The sequence below is a fragment of the Astatotilapia calliptera genome, chromosome 15 (assembly GCF_964374335.1).
Source record: "Astatotilapia calliptera chromosome 15, fAstCal68.1, whole genome shotgun sequence".
In the NCBI taxonomy this organism is placed as follows: Eukaryota; Metazoa; Chordata; class Actinopteri; order Cichliformes; family Cichlidae; genus Astatotilapia; species Astatotilapia calliptera.
The window spans coordinates 31,476,590-31,490,867 of NC_137436.1; the positions used below are offsets into that span (position 1 = coordinate 31,476,590).

Here is a 14,278-nt window from a genome sequence, read left to right on the forward strand (position 1 = left end):
GGATCTAAGAAAGCCAGCAGAGTTGAGGAAAAACATTTTTTGGACAAATGAAACAGGGATCAACACCAGGATGATGGCAACAAAAAAGTATGGAGAAGGCGTGGAACAGCTCATGATCCAAAGCATACCACATAATCTGTAAAGGCACTGTGATGGCTTTACAGAACGAATTCTGAGGTGTTCAGAAACACACTGTCTGGTCAAATACAGCCAAATGCAGTCAAACTGATTGGGCGGCATTTCATAATGCAGCTGGACAATGACCAAAAGCATACAGCCAAAGCATGCTAGGAGTTTATTAAAGCAAAAAAGTGGAATATTCTTGAATGACCAAGTCAGTCAGCTGATTGTAACCCAACTGAGAGTGGATTTCAGTTGTTCACTAAACTTCGAACTCAAAGGCCCACAAACAAACAGCAACTGAAAGCTTCTGCAGTAAAGGCCTGGCAGTGCATTAAAAAGGAGGAAACGCAGGATCTGATGATGTCCTTGAGTTCAAGACTTCTTTGAGTTCAAGGCTGTCATTGGCAGCAAAGGGTTTTCAACCATGTACTATAAATTAACATTTTATTTTCGGTTATTTAACTTGTCCAGTTACTTTTTAGACATCATCAGATCCAGCACTGCACATGATCTGTTGTTTATTGTTTGTTGAACAGTTAAAAATGATGGCGTTACATGTATGTGTGTTTACAGTTTGCTGCTCCCATATGTGTATTCAGGACACGCAATATTTACATTAACCCCTCCCATCTGTGTCTCCAGTGACAGAGCTAGAGAAACACCACAAAATCCACAGCTGACTTCTAAGTCCTGGGTCTCGTCTGTTAGTGTTAGGCTATTTTCATGTTTTAAAATGATCTGTTTGGCACTGGAGTCCCTTTGTCATTGTCTTTTAAACAAATGTATACATATGTTCCACTGCGTGACGTTCCCCACATCAGGGTGGGGATGCACAGTGTTATGTCTGACTTGCCAAATGATGTTGTGGTGGCGCCTTTCTTTGATCAGCCCCATGTTTGCTCACAGATAAGCTAAATATGTGTTTTGCGTACAACATAACAGACGAGGCATGTTCTGCGCTGCGTCAAATAAACAGCAGACTCCTAATGAACTGCTAGTTTAGTTTCCATCAGGTTTTCTTTGGAGGATGAATGATGCTGCCATATCTTAAACAAGGATAAAATAATGGTAATTGCTCATGTGGTTGGATGTTAGAGTGTGATCAGTAGATTTCAGTCTTAAGAATTTAAAATAAGCGTATATTCGCTGGTCTGAAAGGAACGATAATCGCACCTTTTTTTGGAATACAGAGAATGAGCTCTGACTTACTTTTAACATCAGTTCCATCTGACATCAGCAAAAGGAGCCTCTTGTTTCTTCTGCTCTGAGAGTCGTAAAAACTTAACTGAGCAGCAGCTTGGAGTGTGATTAAAGTGGGTTCCACCAAAGACTTCATTAACTGTTCTCATATTGTGAGAAGACAATAGTTGCACTCAGCTCAATATGTCTTTAATAGCCCGCCTTGCTGCTGTTAAGGCTGTGAAAAATGCAATAAATATGAGTTTGGATTGCATTGTATATGTATATAAAAATAGTTTAAATATGTACTGAATAACTAAAATGTGAGGCTCAGCTCTAAGCATTCAGGGTGAAGAACCAATAGCTACCTATAGGCCTACAGGACTGACATTTGTGAGTATTATCTACAGTGATTATCATGAACTTTTAAACAATTCTGAGAAAAGGAGTAAATTGCCTGCTTTTAATCTTAGTAAATTACACTTGTGTGATTCATTTAAAAGTGCGGCAAGTAATTTTTTTGAAGTTGTTTAATAGGAAAAAAGGAAAACTGTCCTCATGAATATATTCGTTAGTGTTTAATCACATCTTCAACCAAATTGATCCATTCTCCAAAAGTTTGAATTATTATTTTGAAAATAAGGAGCGTGCACCAGAATTCGTCATGTTGCCTCACCATCTTGAACACAGTGGCCAAGAAGGACATTACCACCACATACAGTGGCTTGCAAAAGAGGAGGATGTTGTCCAAGATAAAGACAATGTTGGATAATACCTCCCACCCACTCAGGGGCGGATCTAGAGAAATTTTCTTAGGGTGGCATGAGGGTGGCAAAGAAATCAAATGGGCGGGCAAAATCAAAGCCTTTTTTTTCAAACACATATGCAGGTGGTTAAATATGGTTAAAATGAGTCAATTGCAGTAAGTACACGTTTTTCATATAAATATATATGGTGAGGACATAGAGGGGGCGACACACTGTCTTACAGACTACCTCAACTTTTGTGTGGACACGGTCGCCCCTGCTAAGACGGTACGGTGTTATCCTAATAACAAACCGTGGGTAACACAGGAAGTCAAAGCTGTCCTCAACATGAAGAAGAAGGCTTTCAGGAGCAAAGTGAAGGAGGAGATGAAAGCAGCACAGCGGGAGGTGAAACGCTGCCTGAGGGAAGCAAAGGACACCTACAGGAGGAAGGTGGAGCAGAAGTTGGAGAGGAACAATATGAGGGAGGTCTGGAATGGTGTGAAAACCATCACAGGCCACAACACCAAGAAAAGCACAGTGGGGGGGACTGTGGAGAAGGCAAACGAACTCAACAACTTCTTCAACAGGTTTGACCAGCCCACAACCCCCCACCCTCACCCTCACCTTCACTACAGAGTCCAATCCCCACTCTCCTACCTCCCTCGCTTCCCCCCCTTCCTGACACCATGACACCCCCCTCCTCCAATCCCTCTCTCAGCAGCAAGACATCTCCCCCCCTCCCCTCCTCCCAAACATCTCCCAGTGTCACAGTGGATCAGGTCAGGAGACAACTGAGGAAGCTTCGCCCCAGAAAGGCAGCAGGCCCAGACAAGGTGTGTCCTAGGATGCTAAAGGCGTGTGCTGCTGAACTTGGGGAGCCGCTACAACGAGTCTTCAACCTCAGTCTGCGACTGGGGAGAGTGCCTGCCCTATGGAAGACATCCTGCATCGTCCCGGTCCCCAAAAAGAACCGGCCCAATGAGCTGAATGACTTCCGACCGGTGGCACTGACGTCACATCTTATGAAGACTCTAGAGCGGCTCTTCCTCAACCTCCTCCGACCACAGGTACAACATGCCCAGGACCCACTACAGTTTGCATACAAGGCGGGTGTCGGAGTGGAGGATGCCATCCTGTACCTCCTGCATAGAGCCCACTCACACCTGGATGGGGGAAAAGGCACGGTCAGGATCCTGTTTCTTGACTTTTCCAGTGCCTTTAATACCATCCGGCCCTGTATGCTTCAGGAAAAACTGAACAGGATGGAGGTGGACCCCTGCCTGGTCGCTTGGATCTCCGACTACCTCACCGACAGACCACAGTACGTCAGGCTGAAGGACATCACGTCTGACACTGTGGTCAGCAGCACAGGAGCACCACAGGGAACTGTGCTGTCCCCTCTTCTCTTCACCCTGTACACCTCTGACTTCTGCTACAACTCTGAATTATGCCACATTCAGAAGTTTGCAGACGACACAGCCATCATGGGGTGTATCTGGGATGATCAGGAAGAGGAGTACAGAAGTCTGGTGAGGAACTTTGTCGCATGGAGTCACACAAACCACCTGCAACTCAACACCTCAAAGACTAAGGAACTGGTTGTGGACTTCGGGAGGTCTAGAGCAGGTCCACTGCCGGTTCAGATAGAGGAGGTGGAGGTGGTCAACAAGTACAAGTACCTCGGGCTGTGGGTGGACAATAAACTGGACTGGTCATGCAACACAGAGCACCTGTATAAAAAAGCACAAAGCCGACTGTACTTCCTCAGGAGGCTGAGGTCTTTTAACATCTGCAGGAAGCTCCTGAGGATGTTTTACCAGTCGGTGGTTGCTGGAGTACTTTTCTATGCTGTGGTGTGCTGGGGGAGCAGCACAGCAAAGAAGGACTCATCCAGGCTGGAGAAACTGATCAGGAGGGCTAGCTCTGTGGTCGGCATGAAGCTGGACACTCTGGTGACAGTGGCAGAGAAAAGGACATTAAAGAAACTGATGGACATTATGGACAATGCCAGGCATCCTCTGCATACGGCCATTAACAACCAGAAGAGTCTGTTCAGTGACAGGTTGCTTCTCCCAAAGACAAGAACTAACAGACTTAAAAACTCCTTTGTCCCACACGCCATCAGACTGTTTAACTCCTCTCTGGAGGGGAGAGGGAGGGGAAACAGGAGGACAAAGGGGGGGGGGGGGGGAACAACTAAGCTGTAGTGCCTCTTCACCTCACTGTGCAATACCTTTTGTGCAATACTTTTTGTAAATAGTCAACAGTGCAATAGACCTCAATACTTGAAATGTGCAATTCACTTGTATTTTTATTTTTTATTCCTATTTATTCTATTTATCCCCTTCGTATATTTTATTTATATTGTCTCTGTATTTATATATATGTGTGTGTGTGTGTGTGTATATATATATATATATATAATATTCTGTAACTCTGTAACTTCTGTCGGTGCTGTGCTTTTTTGGAAATCGAATTTCCCAGAGGAACCCATCCGAGGGATTAATAAAGTTCTATCTTATCTTATCTTATCTTATCTTATCTTATCTTATCTTATCTTATCTTATCTTATCTTATCTTATAGTCTATAACTTAATTATTGTCTGTAGCCAATGCGTTTTGATTTTATGTACTGTATAGCCTGTATAATAAATATGTAGCCCAATAAGTATAAAATCCAGAAAGCTACACAACATGGGGTGGTTGCTTTACAAACACAAGTCTAACTGAAGTTTCACACTGTTTTTTGTTAGAAAACAATCACATTGTTACATGCTTAAATTACACAAAATGTCAGAAATCTGCACTGTCATGAGCAAAAAACAACTAAATTCAGTTGAGCTGAAAAGAATGATACTAAACAAGGCAAGGGGAAAAAAATAAAATGAAACAATTTGAGGGTAAAATACAAATGTAAAAAGGAGTCAAAAATGGGCAGTTGTATTTCAGACCTCAGAGGGTTAATTCAACAAATCATGAAAAATTAGATTTGAGATCTGACAACTGCTGTTCACAAACGCTGTCCATCTAATCTGACTGAGCTGGAGCTGTTTTGCAAGAATTTCAGTCGCTAGATGTGCAAAGCTGGTAGAAACAGACCCTAAAAGACTGGCAGCTGTAATTGCAGCAAAAGGTGGTTCTACAAAGTATTGACTCAGGGGCTGAATAATTACGCACACCCCACTTTTTAGTTATTTATTTGTAAAAAATATTTGGAATCATGTATGATTTTCATTCCACTTCTCACGTGTACACCACTTTGTGTTGGTCTTTCACGTGGAATTCCAATAAAATTGATTTATGTTTGTGGCTGTAATGTGACAAAATGTGGAAAAGTTCAAGGGGGCCGAATACTTTTGCAAGCCACTGTACATAGTAAACATCTTTAAATTAAAAAATCACAAATAGCTCTTTCATATATGACCATTTAACATTTGTACATTTTCATCATGTCGTTCTCCTCCTCCAAAACTGCTCTCTCCCTGCTCTTGTGTCCACTCCTCACCTCAAGCCTCTTCTCCTGGACTGAAGTGAGATCTCGAACACACAAAAACATTTGTAAACATGCTTATTTATCCTGTGTGTCCTTCAGTGTTGCTTTTTGGTAATCTCAGTCTCTCACTGAATGTACTCCTGTGGCTTGCCAGCAAGTCATGGAGTGGGTGGGAGGTATTATCCAACATTGTCTTTATCTTGGACAACATCCTCCTCTCCGACACCACCCTAAGGGAGTCCAGCTCCATCCCCACAACATTACTGGCCTTGCGGATCAGTTTATTTAGTCTGTTGGCATCTGCGACCCTCAACCTGCTGCCCCAGCATGCACTGGCCACAACAGACTCATAGAAAATCCTGAACATTGTCCAACAGATGTTGATGGACCTCAGCTGCTTCAGAAAATAGAGACGGCTCTGGCCTTTCCTGTAAAGTGCAGTGGTGTTTTTGGTGGTTTTTTTGTGTACTCCGAGGTATTTATAGTTCTCCACAATGTCCACATTGATCCTCTGGATTGAAACAGGGGTCAAGGTTTTCCTGGTCTTCCTAAAATCCACAATCAATTCCATGGTCTTTGCCACGTTGAGCTGCAGATGATTCTGCTTGCACCACGTGACAAAGGAGTCAACCACAGCTCGGTACTCTGACTCATCACCCTTGCTCATGCGTCCAACCACCCCAGAGTCAATAGCAAACTTCTGAAAATGGCAGGTCTCTGTGCAGTGGTTGAAGTCTGTGGTGTAGAGGGGGAAGAGGGAAGGGGGGGAGGACGGTCCCTTGTGGTGCCCCTATGTTGCTGATTATCTTGTCAGACACACACTGTGGAAGACGTACATATTGTTGTCTTCCTGTCAGGTAATCAACAATCCAGGACACCAGAGAAGCATCCACCTGCATCTCTCTTAGTTTATCACCCAGGAGGGTTGGCCTGATGGTGTTGAATGTAGAGATGGCACGATACCACTTTTTTATGTCCGATACCGATATCATAAATTTGGATATCTGCCGATACCGATATGAATCCGATATAGTGTTTTTTAATCAACAAAACTGTTTTTTTTTAAATATCTTGCTGCATTTTGTATAAGTTCATACTCAAGTTTAAAACAACAACTACACTAAAGCTATTCTGTTATACCTGTATGCAAAAAAAAATATTTCATAGTTCAGCAATACTGATCAATCTAATAAACTTAAACCTACACCATCCTCCCTATTCTGGTATTTTAAAGAGTACTTAGCGTAAATATTAAGCAACCTAACTAATAGGGTTCCAACTCCCAGCAACAAAAATAAATAAATAAAAAATAGGGAACCACCCCTCACGCTCCACCTCATGATGCTTAATCGACGTAATCAACCTTAATTTGATGCAGTGTGAAAAAAAAATGCACAGAAATCAATTTTTTTTCAAGAAATATTAAATAGATTCAACATCTTTCTTCAACAAAATTGCAGACTGCACAGATGGTACCTTCCCAAAGGAAAAAGTGCTATAGCTTACTAGGGTATATATATTAGACTTAATAGTCACTATATACAGTAATTGACTTCTATTCATTTTACATCAAATTAAAACTTTGGGTGTCAGATAATTATTTATTAAAAGCTTTTATTTATTAGACATTTTAAATGAGAATAAGAAAGAAAAGTATGTCTTTGTGCCCCCTTTTCCCTGTTAATGCCCTATCGGCCCCCCTGGCTAAACTTTGCTAGATCCGCCCCTGCTCAGTTACCAGCCGTCAGCTACGTAGAAAAAGATCCTCGAGTAGAAAGTAATATTAAATACATTCTAACAACAGCTGATCAAGCTTAAACGTGCTGCTGTTGTTCAGCCGCTGGTTTCCTCTTTCTGGTGCAAAGTGGGCCTTATTTGCCTCTGAACCTGGTTGTGAGTGAAAGTGATAGTTGGGGGAGGGGTGTCAGGACTTTCACTGGAGGCAACAGTGTGGAGAGAGAGGGAGGCCATGTCCACACTAATACATTTTCCTTTGAAAACGCATCTTTTTCTCTCTGTTTTGGCCTTCCGTCCACACTGAGACGGTGTTTTCGGTCAAGGAATATGGAGCGTTTTGAAAACGCTCTCCAAAGCGTTTTCTTGTCGCAGTGTGGACAGCGAACCCGGAGCCTTTTCGAAAACGATGACACATTTTAGTCATGTGATGCAGTCATGTGACCAATTAAACTAAGATAGCGGAAGGCATTACACAGCAGTTGTTTTGTTTGCTCTCAATTTTGACAGCCCTATTAAAGATTAATATCAGTTTGTAAATGCTCCAGACAGCTTTTCTTCAAATTCTTCATTTCTCACTTGCTTTTGCAACTTTGTACTTTTGTGTTACTCGCAGCAACAACTCCACCTTATTGTTAGTCCATTTAAAAAACGTTGTGCTTTTCCTCAACATTTTGCCGCGGCGTTTCAAAGAGCCGTTAAGTAAATAAACGGCAGACAGAAATGAGGCAGGTCGAATCGGCTTGTGTTTCACGCATGCGCAGTACTAAAAATGACACTTTCCCATTCTCATAGAAAGTTTACTCGCCAAGTGCAGCTAACAGCAACAAAAACAGCAGCGTTTCCTGACAGAAAAGTTAAGGATATCCTCATCAACCCACCTCAATATCCCTGTCATCAAACAAACGTGTGCTTCACTTACTCACTGGATTGTATTAGACTCCTTTCACAACATTTTACAGCCTCCCCTTGGAGCATACAATTGCATATGACGAAAGCCCATTGGCATTTGTGTTCACATATTTTATTCTCCTAGTGATCACTGCTTCATCATTTTAATACCTTTGTCTCTAAAGTCTGGGTTCTATTTTTCAGTGCTATAATTAAGTCATAATATCATAATCTACTGATAGTTCCATTAAACTTGGTGATCATTCTTACTCAGCTTTACTGCAAGGTGATCATTTTGCTTTTCTCTCAGGCATCCTGGGCCCTATCAGAGTTCCAGTCCACAGCTTGGATATAGAAATAGTATTTCTTCTGTTTACGTCAGCAATATAAAAGATGTTGTTGCAACATAAGTCAGTATTTTTGCCATTTTTTTCATCCTGTGTGAACTGATGAGGAGTAGCGATCGTGCACGCTTCCCATGTGTTTTCTAAGACTCATGTATAAAGATGGTAGCCAAACAGGTAGCTATTGTTTATGGAGATTGCACCTTGGAGGATAATTCATCACTGTGAGTGCCATAAACTCCCTGTGATTATAACAAACCAGACTGGACTTGTTCAGGGTTTTACACATTTTGCTTTTTGTGCTTTTCTTTTGTCGGTGTTCTTCTGAGAGTCAGCAAAATGTAGTTAAGATAAATATACATAAATATGTTTAATTTGAAGGGCAATTTCACTTGTGCATTTAACTCTTGTTTACAATAGGCAATGGGATTTTTGAATCAGCGTTTTCTTCCCTGTGTATTTCGGTTGCGCTGCACCTACTGAGACTGTGCACGGTGTCACCCTGTATAGGGAATTTAAGATGTGATCTTCCTGAGATCAGACCTTAAAGTATGAATGCCTGCAGTTTTCTTAAGATAGCACTGGCTAAATATAGCTCTGGTTTGGTGTAATGACAGATTGCAGTGTCCCTCACGTTTGCTCTGAGGCGAAAGTGACTGCGCAACTGGCGTCACTGTCCCCCACAGCGATGTGTATAAGGGTGTCCAAAAACCACCGTCCCTTTTTTTTCACAGCTGCCATTGTTCTTTGTGTCGCTTTTTATCTCCACTTCAGTAGCACTTCTTCAGAAAGTAGAAAAACTAAGGGACAGGAGTCTATCTGCCTGCCTAGTGAACAACTCAAAGGTTTCCCTGTTCTCTTTTTTATGTTCCTTGATCATTAAGATAAAACACCCTTTAAAGCACAACACCTCAACGAAAGACCGCTTTGGGAAAGCTATTCTAATGTATGATAGTCTAATTAATCTACTTAGATCAAACTGGGACAGCAGGCAGATAAATCCTTGGAGGTGTAAATCATCATCTTTCACAAAAAGTTACCTGAAATCTAGCCCTATATTTTTTAGAGATAAAAAGGACCATTTGGGGAAAATACTTTTGGGAGATGGAACGATGGATGGAGGAATTTCCACAACTCATGCATTCCCTACATTCATTGTATGATTTAATAGGACTACAAAATAAAATACTTTACTAATTCAATCTTTAAAATTTCTTCCAGTTTATGAAATTTATTTGATTTATTTTTCCTAGGAAACATCTTCCTAATCTGTCTTAAGGACAAAGTTATCTTATATTAATATTAATGAGGCACTTCGTAACCACAACTTGACTAAACTAGGTTGAGTTTTACAATGAAAACAACTTGTGAGTGTGTGATATTTGTTGAGGTATGTTTCACATTACATTGAACTCTGCAGTCTTACACTAGTCAATATATCCCAGCGTAATGTAACACCTTTGTACCATAATGTTAGGTTTTCCACCACCATCAACAAAACTTTATTGTTCCAGTAGATGCATTGGTGGAACTCACCCCAAGTTGCCCTGATGTATCCAACGGAGTGTGAATACATTATGTTTAAAGTGAAAACATTTGTATGATAGTGTTTGTGTGAATGGGTGAATAAGGCTGTTACTAAGGCTACGTCCACACGTACCCGGGTATTTTTGAAAACGCAGATTTTTCTATGCGTTTGCACCTTTCGTCCACACGTAAACGGCGTTTTCGGTCACTGAAAACGGAGATTTCTAAAAACGCCTGCCAGGGTGGATATTTTCGAAAACTCAGTTTTTGCATTTACGTGTGGACGAGAAAAACGGAGAAAACGGAGAAAACGCAGCGTCAAAGGTGTGCGCCTTTTGTGACGTCACACTGTGCGCCATGTTATTGTTTCGGTGAAATGAATTTCACCAATACTGTTACTGTTAATTGTACTCTGACTGAGTTTGTTTAAATGCTTACATATACACACACAGTTACTGTCCCTCCACACATAGGACTGGGTTCTGCTTCTATGCCCCAGCTTTGTTTACTTTTTCCCACCGAGGCTTCTAGACTTCTGATTGGCCAACATTTCTACACGGTTAGGAATATATCGCCACCTGTTGCTTTGGCATGTTCCTAGCAGCGTTTTTCTTCATTTCTGTGTTTACGTGTGGATGGGATTATTTTTTAAAACGAAAATGGAAAATCTCCGTTTTCAAAAATACCCGTGTACGTGTGGACGTAGCCTAAGAGAATGCTGTACAAGTACCAATCTATTTATTACTACTTTTGTTGTCATTGAATCCCCGTCCAAACTTTTTCTAAAAGTCTCTCAGATTTCTTTAGATCTGGGTACGATAATGAAAAGCAAACCTTAGACAGGAAACGGGTTCCACAGTTCTCTTCTCAGTGAGGGTCCAATCTTTGGCACCTAATTTGCAAACTCAGATTTGAAGGTGTAGTTGCACTTTATGTAACTGAGCTGTTGTTCTTATTTATTTCAGTCATGAAAGTTACTTCAAAGTGACAACTTTTGTGTCATTTGTTTGAGTGATTTACCTTTATGTAGAGAGGATGAACAGTTTAATTGACTTACAATGTCAAAAAAAAGCAAGAAATGTCAAAGGCTTTTTGACCTGACGTGAAACTTGTTGTGGACTAAGTTGGAACCTCCTTTTGACAGCTTTGTTTTTAGAGTATATTGCCTTTTTGTTATCACGAGTGTTATTTCGATAGTGAAGCTCCACTGTCACCGACTGAAAGGGGAAAAAAAGTGTGCAAAGGACATGATGCAGCAATTTGTGGTCGTTCTGCTAAAAATGGAAAGTCCACAGACAGAATGGCCCGACCAGTTTTTCCACGTGGTTCCAACAGGTGCTGGAAAATGCTGTTTGTCTGGATGCCTTTTTAAGACAAAACACTGTAGATTATAGCTTCCCTTTAGAGATTTAGTACATGTGCTTTATACAGTGTATATACAGAGATTGATGTTTATTATGTATAATGACAAAAAGAGTAAATGGATCTTTTCTCACATTTGTTTTCTTAGCCTTTATCTTTCCTGCTGGGGGGATAAAGAAAATAAATGAACGTGTAGATTGTGCCCCTCATCACTTTTGGTGTGGCTGGTTGCAAAATGCTCATGTTCTCTGCCCTAATTTCCACTGCTACTGTTGATTTGTGTATCCTGTCAGGATGCTTTGATGTATCAAAGAGATTGACCTGCTGCAGGTCGTGGTTTTCTTTCACTGAGCAGCTATTCAGTTATGCAGGCCTGGCGCCTGCCTGCACAGTGCAGTGCCCAGGCACAGGCCTGCTGGGCCTCAGGGCACTTCAGTCCTATATTCACAGCTAGACACACACACTGTAGTAGCCTCACAGTGGTGCCAGAGCAGCATTTTAAATATGCGCTTCTCTGCGGGACTTCTGGTTTGCTTCTTCGCTTGCTTCTCTGCTTTAAATCATTTGCCTGGAAGCAGACAGAGGGCTGAAGAGATATAGAACAAAATATAGAGCGTCTGTGAAATGAAAAAACCGAGTTGTTTTTGGGAGGTGTCACTGAGACAGAAAGAAATAAAACAAAACAAAACAGCACTCAGTTGAGGCTATCATCCTGTTCTGGGATCACACTCGAGCGTTTGTTTTTTTTAGCATCTTTGTTCATATGAATTGCAGAATGGGTGGAAGTGTTGATCTCTATAGGGATGTGCTGATATATCAACTGTCTGCTGCTGTCAGCCAGTATTGACTGACACTGACATATCAGCAAAACAGGCGATATATGACCAGCGTCTGTGGTCAGCATGTATATCTGCAAACAAATTTTTGCACTATCTGTTAATATTGACTAAATTGGACACTATGGATTTAGAATTTCCCTTGATCTAGCAACAGGACACTATTTACCACCTACAGCAGAACTACCACGTGCTTTTATGATGTTTTATTGTGGCTGGTATTGGATAAGGAATCCAATATCATCTTTTTAGCCATCTTCATCTCTGAATCTTTGCGGCGTGTTATTGAAATCTGGTGCTGGCATGTGGGGTCGATGTTTGTTAAACACATGAAACTACTTCATGGAATCTTGCTGCTAGGAGAGTTCCCCTAATCCCCCACAGATGACCTCCCTGATTGTGGGTAATGAGGCAAGACAGGCTTTGTGCTTCCTGAGGAGCGGCCGTGGTTGTTGAGACCCCTTTTTGCTGTTTAGCTGAAGGTGTAATGATCTGTGGATGCAATTAAAACTTCAGACGAGATTTTTTTTAAATGTTTGCATCTGGAACACTTTCAAAATGCGGATTAAGAGGTTCTCACTGACCGGATAAACCAGATAAATGAGCCATTTTTGCTTGTTTGTGTTTGTCACCATCTTCTGTTTAGACCTCTGTACTGCCTTTTTTGGAAAAAACCAGAGCATTTTTCCTCTTCCATGTTAGTCCTGTATTTGGCCACTGGAGGCCAGCATGCCCAAACATTTTAGACTTGGTGCAGGACTGAGAAACCGCTCAACCATATCATTCCCATGACAGGCAGTAGTTGTTACATACCTATTTATTTAGTCAGATTAAAAAAAATAGACCTAAACAGAAAAGAATTTGAAACTGCTGCTATAAATACTGTGTCAGGTAGTCTGCTGAGGGTGCTGATGTCAGGATATTAAAAATGGTATTAACTTATAGAGATAAGTAGTGTACTATAAGTAGAATGTAGCTCTTTTTTCTTCTGCTTGCAAAAGAAAAAACACAGCTTCTATTAAAGTTTGTCAGCAAATACCATCTGCTTCATATTTCTGTTTGTATATGGTTGCCTTTATGTCAATTCCATCGCAGAACTGTGAGGTCTTTTGTCTGTAGGATTCATTGGGTCTACAAATAGTCACAATTTTTGCAGTTACAAGACTTCCAGGTACCATTTGATAATGTTTCCACATTTTACAATGCAGAATGGCAATATTATATGTATTCATGTGTATTATGTGTTGTCAGGCAGTATCTGTATTCTTGATATATCATGCTTTATTCATAGGTTTTTATAGTGATGAGACGCATAACTGAGTTACATGTTTTAATGAGCCAGAATTGGTAATACTAACAGGAAGTGAAGTGATGGAGAAGCAGGGCCATGACCCTTAGGTCCCACTTTTGTGAACACAGATTCCAAAGAGAACTTTATGTTTTTTTCTGTATGGCATCTTTAAATATAGTTCATGTTTTTGTGTGTTTAGTTTTGTTTGTTTTTTGAAGCTTGCTCAGCAGAAAATAAATTGTGGAAAAGTTCAAGCACTTCAGCCTTCTCTGCTCAATCTGTAAACATTTAGTCTCTCACGAGGAAAAATGGAAGCATGTGTCCTTTGATGTTTGTCTTTGAAAGAATTGTAGATTTTTTGGGGTTTTGCAACAATATGCGAAGAAGCTAATTGATTACCATCTGTGCTGGTTTCTTTCAGTAACCCAAAGACTCCTCTGGCATATTTATGGTAGCAGAGTTCAGTTTTCTTTTTCTTTGTTTTGTTGTTTCTCTGCATCGTTGCATTACAGGTAGTTACTTGTATCAAAGTTTTAACGCAGCTGAAAGAATTTTATCCTAGAATAAGTGACCATAACTGGAGGTCAGCATGCTGTCCTTTGTTATTAAAGTGTTATATCAGGTAAAAAGATAAAGATGACCACAGATTACTTAAAAAAATCAGATTAGACAATAAAAATTTTACCTGTTTAAAAATGGACACTACGTTAGCGGTTGTGAACAGCTGGTACTTTCCATATAGTGTTACA

General features: G+C 40.8%; 1 protein-coding gene and 1 long non-coding RNA gene across 2 annotated transcripts in view; both read left to right on the forward strand.

Moving 5' to 3' along the window:
- LOC145420611 (uncharacterized) overlaps positions 1 to 14,278 on the forward strand; it is a 250,083-nt gene that overhangs the window by 80,404 nt on the left and 155,401 nt on the right. The window lies entirely within an intron of this gene.
- The window catches only part of nt5dc1 (5'-nucleotidase domain containing 1), a 75,943-nt gene that overhangs the window by 28,775 nt on the left and 32,890 nt on the right, over positions 1 to 14,278 (forward strand). The gene's annotated exons all lie outside the window — the stretch shown is intronic.